Source organism: Myodes glareolus, chromosome 9 (assembly GCF_982192425.1).
Source record: "Myodes glareolus chromosome 9, mMyoGla1.1, whole genome shotgun sequence".
NCBI lineage: Eukaryota > Metazoa > Chordata > Mammalia > Rodentia > Cricetidae > Myodes > Myodes glareolus.
In genome coordinates, this window is record NC_142034.1 from 53,700,586 (window position 1) to 53,717,961 (window position 17,376).

Here is a 17,376-nt window from a genome sequence, read left to right on the forward strand (position 1 = left end):
TAATGTATCACAGGAAAGACTCATTTGGAGAAAATAGTTGAATTAAAAGCAGCGCCTAGCCAAGTGTAGAGGCACAGGTAATTCCAGCACTTAAAAAGCAGAGGCAGGAGGTTAGGTGCAAGTTCATGGCCAGCATGGTCTACACAGCAAGTATATGACCAACTTGGGCTACATAGAGACACTGTCTCAAAAACAAACAAATAAATTCAAAGAGTTTGGACCTATGCAAAATTAGAAAGGCTACTTAGAGGGCTGGGAGTGTAGCTTGCCAGCACACAGCTTGCGGATCATGCAGAAGGCCTTGGGAAGCAAACGACACAAAACAAAGGGGTGGTGTCTAAAGTGACACCAACAGCAAGTAGTTTGACTCAATTATTATGTGCAGGTCTGAGTTTATCAGAGTCTGAAGTCACGTAACCATGGGAGAGACCAGAACTCATTTCTGAGAAGGCTTGCACTTGGGGACATCTCTGTATTCCCTTCTCTTGTGGGAAACGATCTTAACTCACCAAGAGATGAAGTCAAACCTCCAAATGGGAAGTCTTGCCATAAGCCTAAATGATTTTTATGAACATGGTTACAAAATTAGATTTTAATTTCTCCCTTAAAATATGTTTAAAAGGGGCCTGGAGAGATGGCTTAGTTGGAGAGAATGTGTTGCTTAGCTCTTGTAGAGGATCTGGGTTCTGCATCCAGCACCCACATGGTGGATTACAACTATCCATAATGCCAGTTCCGAAGAATCTGACCCTCTCTTCTGACCTCCAAAGGCACCAGGCATGCACACACACACACACACACACACACACACACACACACACTCACATATGCAGGCAAACATGCATGCACATAAGATAAATAAACGTAATATATATTTTTAATGTAATGGACTGAAGAGATAACTTATTTATAAAGGGCTTGCCTTGCAAGCATGACTTGAATTTCAGCTCCAGAATTTATATAAAAAGAACTGGACATGGGGCTGGAGGGACGGCTCAGTAGTTAAGAGCACTGACTGCTCTTCCAGAGGACCTGGGTTTGATTCTCAGTACCCACATGGCATCTTACAACTTCTGTCAATTCAGTTTCCAGGGATCCAATACTATTTTCTGATCTCCCTGAGTACCAGGCACACGCGTAGTCTTCTTCCTCCTCCTCCTCCTTCTTTTTTGAGACAGAGTTTCTCTGTGTAGACTCGATTGTCCTGGGACTTGCTCTATTGACCAGGCTGGCCTTGAACTCGGAGTTCTACCTGCCTCTGCCTCTCAGGTTCTGGGATTAAAGGCGTGTGCCACCACCTGGACTCGTTTTTTAAAATTTAGATTTTTTTTCTAGTGTTTCTTGTTTTTATTTGGGGTGGGAGGCAGGAGGGAAACAGGGTGAGAGGAAGGACTGGAAACAAGCAGCCTCCTAAGTTCCCTTCTCAGACAGGAAGCGCCGCCATTCTGACAGCAGGCTCCCGAAAGGGCACATTCTGAGCTTGTAACAGCGTCCTGGACTGTGAAATTCTGGAGGAGAAAGCGTTTGTTTCTTTTGACACATAATGCCCACCAGCATTAGGGGAGGTGGGTCTAGCCGCAATTCTAAGGACAGGTAAAGGTGACTGTGTGTGGCTTTTACTGAGATTTGGCAGTGGGGCAGAGGGCTCAATCACTGGGGCAGTTAGATTTATTTTATGTTTATGAGTGTTTCGCAAGCACGTTTGTAAGTGTATTGTGTGCACGCCTGAGGAAGAAGTCAGAAGATGCTGGTCCTCTGGAACTTGGGAGCTAGAGGTACAGATGGTTGTGAGCCATCACACGAGTGCTGAAAACAGCTCAGGCCTGGAAAAGTGGAGAGGACTTTCTTAAAGCCCGAGCCACCATCCAGCCCTCACTTCCGGCTTCTCTGTTCCGGGCCTGCTGTAATGATAAGAGTGCTGTTCTGCCATGTCTTCCCTGACATGATGGTTGGAACCCTCTGAAACCATGAGTCAAAATAAGTCCCTCTTTAAACAACCTCTGGCATGAATTTCATCATGGTGACTCAAGGTTGCTACAATACGGAAGTTCGAAGTGCCCAGTGCCACATTCCCTGCCAGCTCTTTGTAGTGCCGGCTTCATCCTCAGCCGGGTCTTCTATTGATGACACCAATGGCCGTTACACTTCCAATCTCGTGATGTTGCCGCTTCCCAGGGGCTCTCCTGTGGCTTTCCTGAAGCAGAGCCTTCTTTCCCAGCCATTGCTGCAGACCTTTGTCTGGCTGAGCTCTGGTGCCTGCGTTTGTTCTGGGCCACTACAGACAGGGGTTAGAATGCGTCAATCAACTTGAGACAGTTAGAGATCACTTCAGAATATAAGACGTCAATAAAATCAGGTATTACAAGGGAAGAAGGTAGAATGAATGGATGACAGGAAGACATCCAACAAATACTCTTTGGAATTGTCTAAATTTCATCTCCTCATACTGTCTTGCCATAGCTGAGCAAGTCAGATGTACATTCTTAACCCAGTATGTGGCAGAGATGGTGAGTTAGCCACCCCTCATTTTTCTTTCTCTTCTTTCTTTCTTTCTTTCTTTCTTTCTTTCTTTCTTTCTTTCTTTCTTCTCTCTCTCTCTCTCTCTTTCTTTTTTTTTTTTCCCACAAAGTCTTTCTACTTGTGGCTGTCCGGGAAATTACTATGTAGAACAGGCTGGTCTTGAACTCACAGAATTCTGCCTACCTCTTTGTCACCATGCCCGGTTGAGTCAGCCCATTTTTTGTTCATGTATAACAATAGACTTTTAGTCCAGGCCTTGGCCACTCAGCCATACTGTGTTTTTCAGCTTTCCCTTCAACTAAATTGTCCCTGTGATTAAGGAATGGCCAGGAAAATGTGGCCTTTGGTGGTATGCCTTAGGGAGCGAGCATGCCCTTACCTGCTCTTCCTTCCTGCCTAGAATGGTCGACGTTAAGTCCCGGGGATACTTTAACAACAACATCCCAAGAGCTGAGGACCCTAGGCAGCCTTGAGGAGAAGAATCACTGGTACAGCTGTGAGTAACCTGCCCATTTCTGTCTGGTGAGCAAGAGATAACCCCCAGAACAGGGACCACCATGCTCACCCTGCTGCCTGGAGGTGGTGGCGGGCTCAGTGGCCAGGGCAGTCGGCTGGCACTGAAGTAGTTGCTGTGAGAAGCAAACCGTTCCGCTGGCTTTTGTCTGCAGGCTACCAGCTCTGCCACCGTGAGGACCGTCAGCCTCATGGGCACACTAGGCCTGGTGAGAAGGCCAGAAACACTTCTGAATTAAGAGCATGGGCTCTGGGCTGGAGGAAAGACTGCTCAGTGGGTAAAGACGTCAGCCAGACAACCTGAGGTCAATCCCCCAGACTCAGACAGAGGGAGAGAACTGACTCCTGTAAGTTGTTTGCCAACCCCCACATGTGAAGTAGCACACACCAGCTCTCTCTTCAGAACAAATAAATAATGCAATTTTTAAAAGGGGAAAATATGGGGGGGCGCTGGAGAGATGTTCCAGTGGTTAAGAACACCGACTGCTCTTTCAGAGGACTTGAGTTCAATTCCCAGTAACCACATGGCAGCTAACAATTGTTTGTAACTCCAGTTCCAGGGGACCCAACACCCATGGCAAAACACCAACGTACATAAAATAAAAATAATTAAATTTTAAAAAATGAGAAAATACGAAAAGATCCCAGGTAGACACGACAATAAATGAGTGTAAACAGCTGCCGAAGAACTTGGGACCAAATGAGAGAAGCTTGCGGAGCAAAACCAACCCAGTTCCCTTGTGTAAATGTCGCAAACACCATAGACCCTGTGGGAAGAACCCGTATGTCCACCAGGAGAACACTGAGGGAGTCCCTGACCAAGATTCATACCTGGATGGGGGCACAGACTCCAGGCTCAGGTTAGGAAAGTCATCATCTGGGACAGTGACATTACAAACAAGGTTGCGCCATTTCTCTGCATCCCTCCCGTGCATGTACTCCTTCTGGGTATTGAATGGCTTGGGGTGGCCTGGAAAATATCTGCTCCATTTGCAATCTGGAAACCCATGAAGGAACTGTGCATCTGAGCTGTGAGCTGGCAGGTCCTGCTGTCGCCAGTTTGTAGATGACAATCTGGTTGTCACTAGGTCTGCAGACCTCAAATGCTCTGTGGGACATGAAGAGTAGCCAGCAGACAAGAACATTTATTGGACATACTGGAGATGTCATAAACCTGCCTTGCATGCCCCGAGACCAAGTTGTTTCAGGTTCTTGTGATGCTTCAGGCAAGCAGTGGGGATGTCCAAGAGGAGATGTGCCCATGGACCTTTACAGGCTGTGGGTCTGACGTCAGTGACATCTCTTTCCCAATGATACTACTTGTTAGGAATTTTTTTTTCTTTCTTCCTTTTTTTTTCCATAAGAACTGCATTTGGAAGGATTTTTTTTTTTTTAACGCAAGCTCTCTGTCAACGCAAAAATCCCAATCAAGCCAAATCACAACAAGCCAAATTAAAGATATCCAGGCTTAATGGGATTCCTGTGCTCTTGGGTGGCCCCAATGGGGAGAGGAGACCACGTGTTCCTCCTCTGGGAGGTCACTTAAATACCTTGTGGGGTCAGGACCTGGCATGCTAGGATCTGGAGTCCAGACCAATACAACTCTCAGGCCTGGGGGCTGGGAGGATGCGGGGACGACGCTCCCAACTTAACACTACTTATAGACTTACAGGTTGTCCAACTTCCATGGAGACCAGAATCTCATGACTTTACTCCAATGACAACATCATATATGGGATCACATCTGTCTCCTTCTTTAAGAGCAGATGCGACAGGCGTGGTGGTGCCTGCCATATATATATATATATATATATATAATATATATATTACATATTTTATATATATATATATATATAATATGTCTGTGAACCATATGTGTGCTTGGTGCCTGAGGAGATGGCGAGTCTCCATGTGGGTTCTGGGAATCAAACCTGGGTCTTTTGCAAGAACACTAAGAGCAGTTAACCACTCTTAATGGCTTTGTAACTTTCTAGTCCAGTGTTGCATGTCTTTAATCCCAACATTCAGGAGTCATAGTCAGGAGGGTCTTTTTGAGTTTGAGACCAGTTTAGTCTACAGAGCAAGCTCCAGGTCAGCCAGGATTACAAAGAGACACTCTGTTTCAAACAAAATAAAACGACAACCCCCCAAAAAACAAAAACAAACACCCCAAACCAAAAATAAAGACATGAATAAATAATTAAGGAGCAGATGTGGTGTGTATCTTTCACTAGGTACAAAAACGTCAGCCTTCAACTGTGTGTCTGAGATACACTCAGAAGTGACAGGGAAGTTGCCTCAGCTGTGATTGCTAGCAGCCTGCCTGTGGTGACAGGGCTCTGGGACAGCTTCCTCAATATCTGGAACCAAGGTCAGCAGCAGGTGGATGCTAAGGCGGAAGTGTTGGGGTGATATCATTACCCTCTCCAATCCAAGTGTTACGGTGATAGCATTCCCCTCTCCAATCCCTTAATGGGATCTGAAGTTCGTGCCTTTAATCCCAGTACTCAGGAGGAAGGTAGATTCCATGAGTTCAAGGCCGGCTTGATCTACAAAGAGAGACCCTTTCTAAAAGAAAGTGTGAACCACAGGAAGAAAAGGAATGAAGCCCCTTTGCTCTTTGAATCGCTGCTCACTTCACTGTCTAATATAAGGAGTCAAAGTGATATCCTAAGTAAATCATAGGGGCTACTGATCCACAAAGTATCACAACCCGAAATGCTGGCCATGGAGATTTGGTTTCTTGTAGCATATCAGTTATACTGTGAACCTCAGTTGATTGTAAGGATTCAATGACATTGAGTCAGAGCGTTAGAAAGTCTTGAAACATTAAAAAAATCAATTCTGAGCCGGGCGGTGGTGGCACACATCTTTAATTCTAGCACTCAGGAGGCAGAGGCAGATGGATCTCTGTGAGTTCAAGTCCAGCCTGGTCTACAGAGTGAGTTCCAGGACAGCCAGAGCTGTTACACAGGAAAACCCTGTCTCAAAAAACAAAAAGAAAGAAAGGAAGGAAGGAAGGAAGGAAGAAAGGAAGGAAGGAAGGAAGGAAGGAAGGAAGGAAGGAAAGAAAGAAAGAAAGAAAGAAAGAAAGAAAGAAAGAAAGAAAGAAAAACTCTATTCTGAGGCATGCATCTTCCTATGCATCTTAACATATTTCATTATCTTTTTTTTTAATTTTTTTGGTTTTTCAAGACAGGTTTTCTCTGTGTAGCTTTAGAGCCTGTCCTGGAGCTAGCTCTTGTAGACGAGGCTGGCCTCGAACTCACAGAGATCCTCCTGCCTCTGCCTCCCGAGTGCTGGGATTAAAGGCGTGTGCCACACTACTACTCATTATCATTTGTCAGGTGTAATTTATGGAGTAACAGTACGGTCTCAAGGTAAGCCACAGCCAGAGTACAGCCTTCATTTTGACAACTCTGAGATAGGATCTACCACACAACTGGCGACATTATGTAATTGCAGTAGGTTTTGGCTACAATTCTTAGGACTTGAACAGACATACTGTTTACTTCCATTGTGCTATATTTGGTTGAGATACACCTCTTGAGGTGAGACTTTGTCAAAAATATCCTCTAAAGGTCAAATGCCATCTCCATTAACACTCTACTAACGTAATACAGTTTCTTAAAGATAGAGTTTGTTCACACAACGCTCTCTCTCCCTCCCTCTCTCTAATAAAAACAGGATCCCATGTAGCCCCTGCTGGCCTGGAATTTGGGACCCCGTACCTCCCCAGTGTGCCGGCCACTGTCTAGTTTGCTTTCCGTGTCTGTGGGAAACATCATGACCAAAGCCACCTGAGGTGGAGAGTGTTTACTTCATCTTACACTTTATAGCCAATTCTCAAGAGAAGCCAAAGCAAAAATTTTAGTCAGGAGCTAAAACCAGGGAGGAATTCTGCTTACTTCCAAGCTCACCTTTCTTATACAGTCTAGGCCCACCTTCCCAGGACTGGCACCACCCACATCAACCAGCAATATAGATAATGCCCCACAGACATGCTCATAAGCCAATCCGAAGGACACAACTCCTCCATTGATCTTCCTTCCCTCTTTCCAGCTGATAGCTGAAGCAAACAATGAACGTTATCATATCTGGCTGACTGTTGATTAAGTCAAACACAAGGCCAGAAACCATTGAGGTCGCTTGAGGTGAGAGCTCTGACCAACAGTGGGACCCTGATCGGGTGATGACTGGCCAGCCAATTGGATCTTCATCTGTGTCTCATGTCTTCCTGTGAGACGCCTGTGTGACTCATAAGCGGACAGGGTGGTCCCAAACTGAATGACGTACGACAGGAGGAGTGAGCAAAAGCCACAAGCCAGCTGAAACCGGAAGTAAGCAGATAGTGCAGCAAGAGAATTGTGCAAGGACCAGTAATTTGAAAACATTATAGAAGGAAGATGGGAAATTTGGGGTTCTGGGGGAAGGCAAACGTGGTGAGTGGTACTGCTGGGTCACAAACCGATGTGTTGAGCGACTCTGGCAACTACCATGTCCTGAAGAGTAGTGTGTGTGTGTGTGTGTGTGTGTGAGAGAGAGAGAGAGAGAGAGAGAGAGGATGATGATGATGATGATGATGATAATGCTATGACCAGAAACAATGCAACAGCGGAAAGATTTGTTTGTCTCACAACTTCAGAGTATCGAGTCCCAGGTGCCAGGCCCCATCTACTTGGGCAGACATCGTGGTGGTGGGGCTCGAGTGGATGTGGAGGGGAGTTGCCACCTTATGGCAGACAGGAAATTAAGAAAAACTGCTGTCAACATGCAACTGGCTTTCTCCTTTTTCCTATTTCACTTTGTATTCTCTCTGGGAGACTTTCCCCAGACACAGTGTATCTCACCAATCTGCTAGTTGATTCTAAATCCAGCCCAGTTGTAAGAGAGGGGGAAGTGTGTGTGTATGGTAATCGGCAGGCTTTCATTATATGATCATCATTTGAGACACGTGTCATGTATCTCAGGCTGATCCCAAGCATGTTATATAACTGGGGATGACCTTGCCATCCTGATCCTCCCGGGTCCACCTCCAGAATGCTGGGATTACAAGCCTGTGACACCTAGTATGCGAAGCGCTGCAGATGGAACCCGGGGCTTTGTGCACGCTAAGCAAACACTCTATCAACTGCTTACGTCTCAGCCATCATTATGTCTCCCCTCTCTGCTGTGGTGATGCCAGGACTAGAACTTCATACACACAAGGCAAGCGCTGTACCACTCAGCCACACTCCCAGTCTCACTATTTTCACAGATAGAATAACATAATAATGTCAGAAGGTCACATCATCTCTGAGACTGAGAGAGGCACTGGAGAAATGGCTCAGAGGTTAAGAGCACTTGCTGCTCTTCCAGAGGACCTGAGTTTCATTCCCAGTATATATACAACTGTCTATAACCTCAGAGTATTCAACACACTCTTCTGGCCTCCCCGGGTACCAGGCACAAACGTAGTACACAGCTAGGAACTGAGCTTCTCTGAAGAGCAGCCAGTGTTCTTCACCTCTGAGCCGTCTCTCCAGCCCCAGGCTTTTATTTTTACTTAATGTGTATGTGTGTTTTGTCTACATACATGTCTGTGTATGAGGATGCTTGAGTTTGGGAACATGCTCTCCTTGTGGGAAATGATTTGTTACTTGTTTATTTGTTTGTTTTGTTTTGTTTATCAAGATGTGGTTTCCCTGTGTAGCCCTGGCTGTCCTGGAACTAGTTCTATAAACCTAGCTGACCTTGAACTCAGGGATTCACGTGCCTTTGCTTCCTAAGTGCTGGTATTAAAGGCAAGCACCACCATGCCAGGCAGGGAAATGATCTTAATTCACCCAGAGATGAAATGCAGTCAACCCTTCCAAATGGGGATGTCTTTGCCATAAATCTTAATAATATTTTGTAAACATGGCTTCTCATCAAAAATTACTCTAAAGAGAAAAATATGAAATTTGAATACTAAAAGGTTTTTAATGGAAACAAGATATGAATCTTTATTACCTGTTATGCCCTGGGTCCTTTATAGAAATACACAAAAGAGATCAGCTGAAGGTGCCACTCAGGCCGGACACTTGCTAGTGTTTTCCAGGCCCTGGGTTCACTCTCCAGCACTGGAAACAAACACGAAACACAAATTTCCTAGTTCTTGAACACAGAGCATCCTGAGGTAAACCAGATGGTGGTGCACATCTGTAATCCTGCTTTTAAGATTGGGATGCAGCACACACATGGTGCACATCTGTAATTCTGCCTTTAAGATTAGGATGCAGTACACACATGGTGCACATCTGTAATCCTGCCCTTAAGATTGGGATGCAGTACACACATGGTGTACATCTGTAACCCTGCCTTTAAGATTGGGATGCAGTACACACATGGTGTACATCTGTAACCCTGCCTTTAAGATTGGGATGCAGTACACATATGGTGCACATCTGTAACCCTGCCTTTAAGATTGGGATGCAGTATACAATGGTGCTCTATAAACATGGCCGCTTTGGATACAATTGTGAGGACCTGTTTGTATCATTACCATTTCAATTCAATTCCATCTAATTGGGGTACATGTCTTGAAGTAAGATATTGTCAAAACATCCTCAAAAGATAAAATGCCACTTACATTAGTACCTTCCTAATGAAATATAACCTCCTTTTTTGTTTTGTTTTATTTTTTTGAGACTGAGTTTCTCTGTGTAACAGTCCTAACTGTTCTGGAACTAGCTCTTGTAGACCAGGCTAGCCTCAGACTCACAGAGATCCATCTGCTTCTGCCTCCCTAGTGCTGGGATTAAAGTTGTGTGCCACTACTGCCCAGCAAAATATCACCTCTTAAGGATGGGATTATGTTCACATTCACATCACTTCTTTTTCCCTGTGTGTGTGTGTGTGTGTGTGTGTGTGCCCATCCATGTGGAGTCAGAGGTCAGCATGGCTAATTGGTCTTTACTTGATCTTCTTGAGATAGGGTCTCTCATCGGATCTGGAGCTAACAGATTTGTCTGTTCGACTGATTAGTGTCAGGGACCCACCTGCCTCTGCCTCCCCAGAACGAGATACCAGGCCTGGACCCTTGCTCCTGGCCCGTTACATGGATGATGAAGATCTGGACTTAGCTCCTCAGAGTTGCACAGCAAGATTCCACTGCTGAACCATCTTCTTAACTTCTGACTGTGTTTCTTGTCTCTACGTGTTGGGGGTACATGCCTCATGCAGCCCAGGCTGCCTTGTGCAAACTATGTCATTGAGGATAGCTTTGAATCCTTGAATCCTGCCTTTACCTCCCAAGTGTCTGGATTACAGGCATGTGCTAACACCCGTGGTATCACCCAGTTTCTTAAACTTCAGCTTTCAACCCCTTACAGGGTTGCCTAATTGAATGTGGAGGGGGCGTCAAAAGATTTGCAACAGTAAAAGATTTCCAGCACAATGGCCAAAGTATTAATTCAAAACAAAACATGCAATGAATCCAGAGTGCTTTGGGCAGCACTCAGCTCTACTGTTCAAAGGACTTCACTGCGCGTTCGTCTTTAAGAAAAATGTTTACTTGTGTGTGAGTGTATGTGTGCATGTGTGTACAGGTGTGTGGGTGCCACAGTGCACATATGGAAGCCAGAGGACAACTCTTTTTTCTCTTTTATTTTGGGGGATTTTTATTTATTTTATTTTTTATGTATTTGGGTGTTTTCCCAGCATGTTATGTCTGTGCACTGTATGTATTCAGTGTCTAAGGAGGACAGAAGTGGGTGTTGTGTGCCCTGAGACTGGAGTTACGGTTAGTTGTGAGCCACCGTGTGTGTGTGGGGGATTTAACCCAGGACCTCTAGAAGGCCAACTGGTCCTCTAGAAGGCCAACTAGTTCTCTTAGCCACTGAGCCATCTCTTTAGTCCTCAGAGGACAACTTTTGGGAGTTGGTTCTCTCCTTCCACTGTGTGAGTCCTTAGATTTAAATCAGGTTGGCAGCTTTGCTCACCGAGCCCATCTCCCCTGCCCTTTCCCTTGGTTTTGAACATACAGCGTGTGTATACACCGTGCACCTGTGTCATACCGCAGAACACCAACACTGCCCGGCACACCGCAGCTTAGCCTTTTTGTGTGTTACGAATTGCAGTGCCTCCACTGAATGTAAAATGTCTCTGCTCTTGGGAAAATACTCTGATTTAGTGTGGTGCTTTGAAAGAAAATGGCTCCCCTAGGGCATGGCACTATTAGCAGGTGTGACTTTACTGGCATAGGTGTGACCTTTTTGGAGGCAGTATGTCGCTCTGGAAGAGGACTGTGAGGTCTCCTAGGCTCAGGCTACATCCAGTGTGACACAGACCGCTTCTACTGCCTGCGGATCAAGGTGTAGAACTCTGGGTTCCTCCTCCAGCGCTATGTCTGCCAGCATGCCACTTGCCATTTAGTCACAGAAAACAAAAACTTTAGTTTTCTTCTTCTATTATAACAAAGACTTTTATTGTTTTTATATGTACAGCCAAGGATGACCTTGAACTCTTGATTGTCAAGCACTCAGTTCACAAGTACTGGGATTACAGATTACAGGCATTCGCTATCACGTCTTAGTCATTGTCCCATTGCTGTGAAGAGATACAATGACCATGATAACTCTTATAAAGGAAGGAATTTAATTGGCGCTTGCTTACAGTTCAGAGGTTTAGTACAATATCGTGTTGTCTGGGAACATTGGGGCACACGGGCAGACATGGTGCTAGAGAAGTCGCTGAGAGTTCTACATTGGGATCCACAGGCAGTAGTGTAATTCAAAGTTTCCTCTCCTGATCTTCTGTCTCCAAATACCTAGCAGACATTTCCCAGAGGCTTAATATAAATTATGAATGCTTGGCCAATAGCTTAGGCTTATTACTAACTCGCTCTTAGACTTTAAGTTAACCCATATTCCTTATTTACTCTCTGCCACATGGAGGTATCTTTGTTAGCATGGCACATTTACCTCCTGCTCCCTCCGCATCTGGCTGGTGACTCCAGACTCCAACTTCTCCTTCCCATCATTCTTAGTTTGGCTGCCCCACCTATACTTCCTGCCTGGCCACTGGTCAATCAACATTTTATTATACCAATTCGAGTGACAAATCTTTACAGTGTACAAGAAGATTATTCCACAGCACAGCAGAAAGGACTTGGAATGGACTGTTTTGAAACCTCAAAGCCCACCCCGCAATGACACACTTAAGCCTCCTAATCCTGTTTAAACAGCACCACTCCCTGGTGACCCTATGGGGGCCATTCTCATTCAAACCATCACACACCATATTTGTATAACAAAGAGGTTTAACATTTTCCACCACCAATGACTCAATGTGCAGTGTCAGATAGTATATCTTTCGGATTGTCTTATATTAGAACGGTTGATTTTTAAAATTACTGTTTGAGTTTCTGACCTGAGCTTCATTAAGAATTATATAATGAAATTAGGCTTGGAATTGGATAGAATTTATAAAAATTCCAAAAATGCCCCACAGATATTAGCCCCCTCTATCTCATTACCATGTAAGGTTATTTTGGTCTTTAATAAGTAGTGAATTTATATGTATACTGAAGAGTTACTTTATTTATTTTGGAACAAGGCAAAAAAAAAATCCTTTTGAAGTAAACTTCTTTAGTGAATGAAGCAGTCCACGAAATTCTAGCATTTGGAAGGCAGAGGTATGACAACCAGGAATGCATCATCCTTATCTATAGGGAGTCTGAGGCAGCCTGGGCTGAATGAGACTGTCTCAAAGACCTGTAAGTAAATATGTAAATGGATGTTTTCATTCCTTTTCTCTTTGCTGTGATTATAATACTACACAAGAACCAACTTAGGGAAGAAAGATTTATTTTGGCTGACTTTTTTGTTTGTTTAATTTTTGAGAGAGGGTCTCACTCTGTAGACCAGGCAGGCCTTGAACTCTCAGAGATCATCTTGCCTCTGCCTCCCGAGTGCTGGGATTAGAGCATGAACTACCTGCCAAATTTGGCTCACTGTTTAAGAAAGGATGGGTTTAAGTCTGGCGGTGGTGGCTCATGCCTTTAATCCCAGCACTCGGGAGATAGAGGCAGGTAGATCTCTGTGAGTTCGAGGCCAGCCTGGTCTACAGGGCGAGTTCCAGCACAGGCTCCAAGGCTACAGAGAAAGAAGTTTATCAAGGAGAGGAAATCACAGCAGCAGGAGCGGGGAGGTGCCCGCACAGCAGCAGGAGGTGCCCGCACAGCAGCAGGAGGTGCCCGCACAGCAGCAGGAGGTGGCCACACGGCAGCAGGATTGGAGGCGGCTGGTCGCGCGCGCGCACACGCACACGCACACGCACACAGTCAGGAAGCAGAAAGAGATGACTAGTGGTACCTGCTGGCTTTCTCCTTTTTACTCACTTTGGGATCTCAGCCTGAGAGCCAACTCACCGGCTTTCAAGCTGAGTCTTTCCCCATCAGTTAATCCTCTCTGGAAACATCCTTATAAGTGTTTCTGAGGAGCTTCTACATCTGCCTAGCTGACAGTGAGCATCAATTAACACGATAAAGATAAATCTACTCATAAAGAAATCAATCTGTAGGGAAGATAACACATTGAGTCAGGAGTGTGACAACACCGGAAGGTGGGCAGAGAAAGAGAGGAAAGGCTGGTCCCATGGTCCCACTCTGCTTCATTGTTGCTCCTTTATTATTTATGGGTGTTCTGTTTGTATGCATGTCTGCGCCATGTGCCTGCCTGGTTCTTGGAGAAGCCAGAGAAAGCATTGGGTTCCTGGGAACGGGAGTTACAGTGAAGGGCTTGGAATTGGATCCAGGTCCTCTGGATGAATAGCCAGTACTCATAACTACTGAGTCGTCTCTCCAGCCCTAAAATGAATTTCTTAGGCTCGTAACCATAAAACCAGCACTGTGGAGGCTGAGGCAAGAGGATTGCCAAAAGTCTGAGACTAGCCTGAACTATATAATGAGTTCTAGGCCTTCCAGGGAAAGACCCTCTCTTAAAAGATAATTTTTTTTGAGGTTTATTATTAGTAAATGTTTATCTGTGTACCTATACATTTTAATTTCTCACAAAAGTGTAGTGAACACAGCTTTATTAGGAAGAGTAAGAAAGGAACCCTAAGAGTAAGAGGGTCTCTAAGACAGGAAGACTAGGCCTTGAGATGGGTCAGTGGGTAAAGGCTCCTGTCAACCACCCGATGACCAGTTTGATGCCCAGGACCTCATGGTGGAAGGAAAGAACAGATTCCTACAAGTTTTGTCTAACTTTTGCACATGTGCTGTGGCATGTAGGCATCTCCTACCTAACACACATCATATACACACTAAATGAATAAGTAAGTACAATCAAACATTAAAAAATAATTTATTATATTTTTTCATACAATACACTCCAACTACAGCTTTCCCTCCCTCCCCTCCTCCCAGCACCCCCCAACCTCTGCTCTCCCTTAGATTCATTGCTCTTCCATTCCCCTTGAGAATAAAGCAGGCCTCCCAGTGTTAGCACCTGAACTCGGCATGACAAGATGCAACAAGACTAGGCATACATACGTCCTCATATCACTGTGAACAAGGTAACCCAGTAGGAGGAAAAGGGGCCCATAAGCAGGCAGAGGAGTCAGAGACACCACCCCACTCCCACTGTTAGGAGTCCAACAAAAACTCCAAGCTAAAGAACCCCAGCATGATGCACAGGGCCTGGTGCAGACCCTTGCAGGCTCCATGGCGGCTGCTTCAGTCTCTGTGAGTCACTGTGAGCCCTGCTTGATTCTGGGGTCAAGAAAACATTTAAAGAGAAGAATATCCTATATTTCTCAGGCAAAAAGGAGCTGTGAATGAAAGCAGAAGGCTTTCTCTAGGAAAGGCATCTCTAGGCGATCTCGTCATGGTAAGGTTATCGAGAATCTGCGTATGGCGGTGCATGCCTATAACCTGAGCACTTGGGAGGCTGAGGAAGGACGATGGACTCAGGCCCGTCTGGGTCACCTAGACAAATCCTGTCTCAAAACAATACAGCACAATTATTATTGTATAGGTATACAATAACAATAAATAAAATAAAAATGGGCAAAAGGTTACATGCCTATAATTTTATCCCTTGAGAGGCTTGGGTGCAAGGTGAGCCTGCTATGCATAGTGAGATTCTGTTTCTAAATAAATAAATAGATTGAAAAACAAAGTACAGTGGCAAATAGTTGAAGCCTAGCAGGAAGGTCAGGAGTTCAAGGCCAGCCTGTGTCCTAGAGACTCTATCTCAAAGATAACTAAGCAGGGGACAGCGAGATGACTCAGTGGCAAAAGTGCTTGCTGCGCAAGCCTGGCTACGTGAGCTTGATTTCTGGAGCCCAGGGGGAAGGAAAGAGCCAGCTCTGGAAGGTTGGCCTTCGACCTTCACACTTGAACCGTGGATGCCTGTGTCCACACACACGCACGCTCTCACACACACAATAAGATAAACGTAAGCCAGGTATCATGGTGCACACCTTTAATCCCAGCACTGCGGAGGCAGAGGCAGCCGGTTCTCTGTGAGTTTGAGGCCAGCCTGGTCTACAGATCAAGTCCCAGCAACCCAATGCTACACAGTGAGACCCTGACTTGAAAAAAAAAAAGGATAAAATTCAAACTGAGCTAAAAGGACAAGCCATCACAAAGAGCTGAACAGACTCCGTGTGCAGATGGCAACGGACACGGAAAGGTTTCCCTTGTCACATGTTCTTTGGGAGCTGTGCATTAGGGCATTGATAAGAAGCCACTACACACTAGTAGAATTGATAGCGTTCAGTGCTGGTGAGGACAGAGCAAACTGAGCACATGTAATTGCTGGTGGGAATATAGAACAGTACAGTGTCTGTGGAGGGTGAGCCAGAAGTCTTCTTTTTTTTCTGAGACAGGGTCTCATTATGTAGCCTCCTGGAACTCACCATGTCGATCAGGCTGACTTCGAACTCACAGAGATCTGTCTGTCTCCCAAGAAGTGCTAGGATTAAAGGCGTGTGTCTCCATAGCTATCTTCCTAAAAAATTGTTTGTGTGTGTGTGTGTGTGTGTGTGTGTGTGTGTGTGTGAGAGAGAGAGAGAGAGAGAGAGAGAGAGAGAGAGAGCAAGAAGCAAGAATGGGAGCAAGTTTGCAAATGCTCAGAGGCCTGAGCCATAGGATCCTCTGGAGCTGCAGTTACACCAGATGTGTGTGGGTGCTGGGAACAGAACTTCAGTCCTCTAGGAGAGCACTTAACTCTGAGCTGTCTCTCCAACCCTGGCCAGCAGTTTCCTAACAAAACCGAACATAGTGCGACTGAACAATCCATACAAAAGCCTTGTTTACTAGGTTTTTACCAGGTTTCACCTTATTGCCAGAGCAGCTCTGTTCACCTTGCTGGAACTTTGAAGCAACCAAAACCAAAAAATATTCCTTCAGTTGGGAATGTTTGTTACCGTTTGCATCACTGCAGTGGGGCGACCTGACAGGGGCAGCTCAACATTCGGAGTCTCAGACCATCATGGTGCAGAAGGCAAGGTGAATCACTGCAGTGGGGCGACCTGACAGGGGCAGCTTAACCTTAGAATCTCAGTCCATCACGGTGCAGAGCGCAAGGTGGAGCTGGTAGCACAGGGACGTGTGGTCGAGAGTCTTCACATGGCTGTCACCATCGACAGAAAAGGCCGGAACCGGAAGGCGGTATAGCTTACTTCTCCCAGCTGAACTCCTGTGACGACTCATCTTGGCTGTCAACCTGAACACATCTGAAATCAGCTAAAACCCAAATGCTGGGCACCACTGTGAGAAATTTTCTTGATAATCTAATTTAAAGCAGGGACACACACCGCAAACCTGGGCCACTCCTGCAAATGACAACCCACACAAAAGGATACGGAAGAAGGAAACTTGTCTTTTGTCTCCTTGCCCTCGCTCTCTATGGCAAGTGCGACGGGTCTTAAAACCAGTTTCTTCAGGATTCCAATGCAGACTGAAGGCCAGGCTCTCTGCAGGGACCCTCCAGACTGGGACTGCTGAGACATCCAGCCTGTGGACGCTACCAGTGTCTTGTCCTTTCTGTGTTAAGACAGCCATCGTTGGACCACCTGGATCATATCCTGCAGGCCAGCCTGATAAGTCCCCTTTTAATATATGTATGTGCATGTTTATATATAAGCATATGTGAGTATCAGTTCTGTTCCCTTAGAAAGCCAGCTGGAGACCAAGCATTCGACCACATCGGCCTGTAGAGGACCTTTCGGAGTCAAACGTAACATTCTGTCCTGGGACCCAGGTCTCTTCGCCATCTCATAATGCAAAATGCATTCAGTCCAACTTTGAAAACCCCATAGTTTGGTCGCTGTTCTGACGCTGTTCATAAGTGAGTTGACGTCCTTATGAACTGT

General features: G+C 45.5%; 1 pseudogene; it reads left to right on the forward strand.

Moving 5' to 3' along the window:
• Positions 1-3,733: 3,733 nt before the first annotated feature.
• On the forward strand, positions 3,734-16,678 carry LOC125409579 (guanine nucleotide-binding protein G(I)/G(S)/G(T) subunit beta-1-like; annotated as a pseudogene).
• Positions 16,679-17,376: the final 698 nt, after the last annotated feature.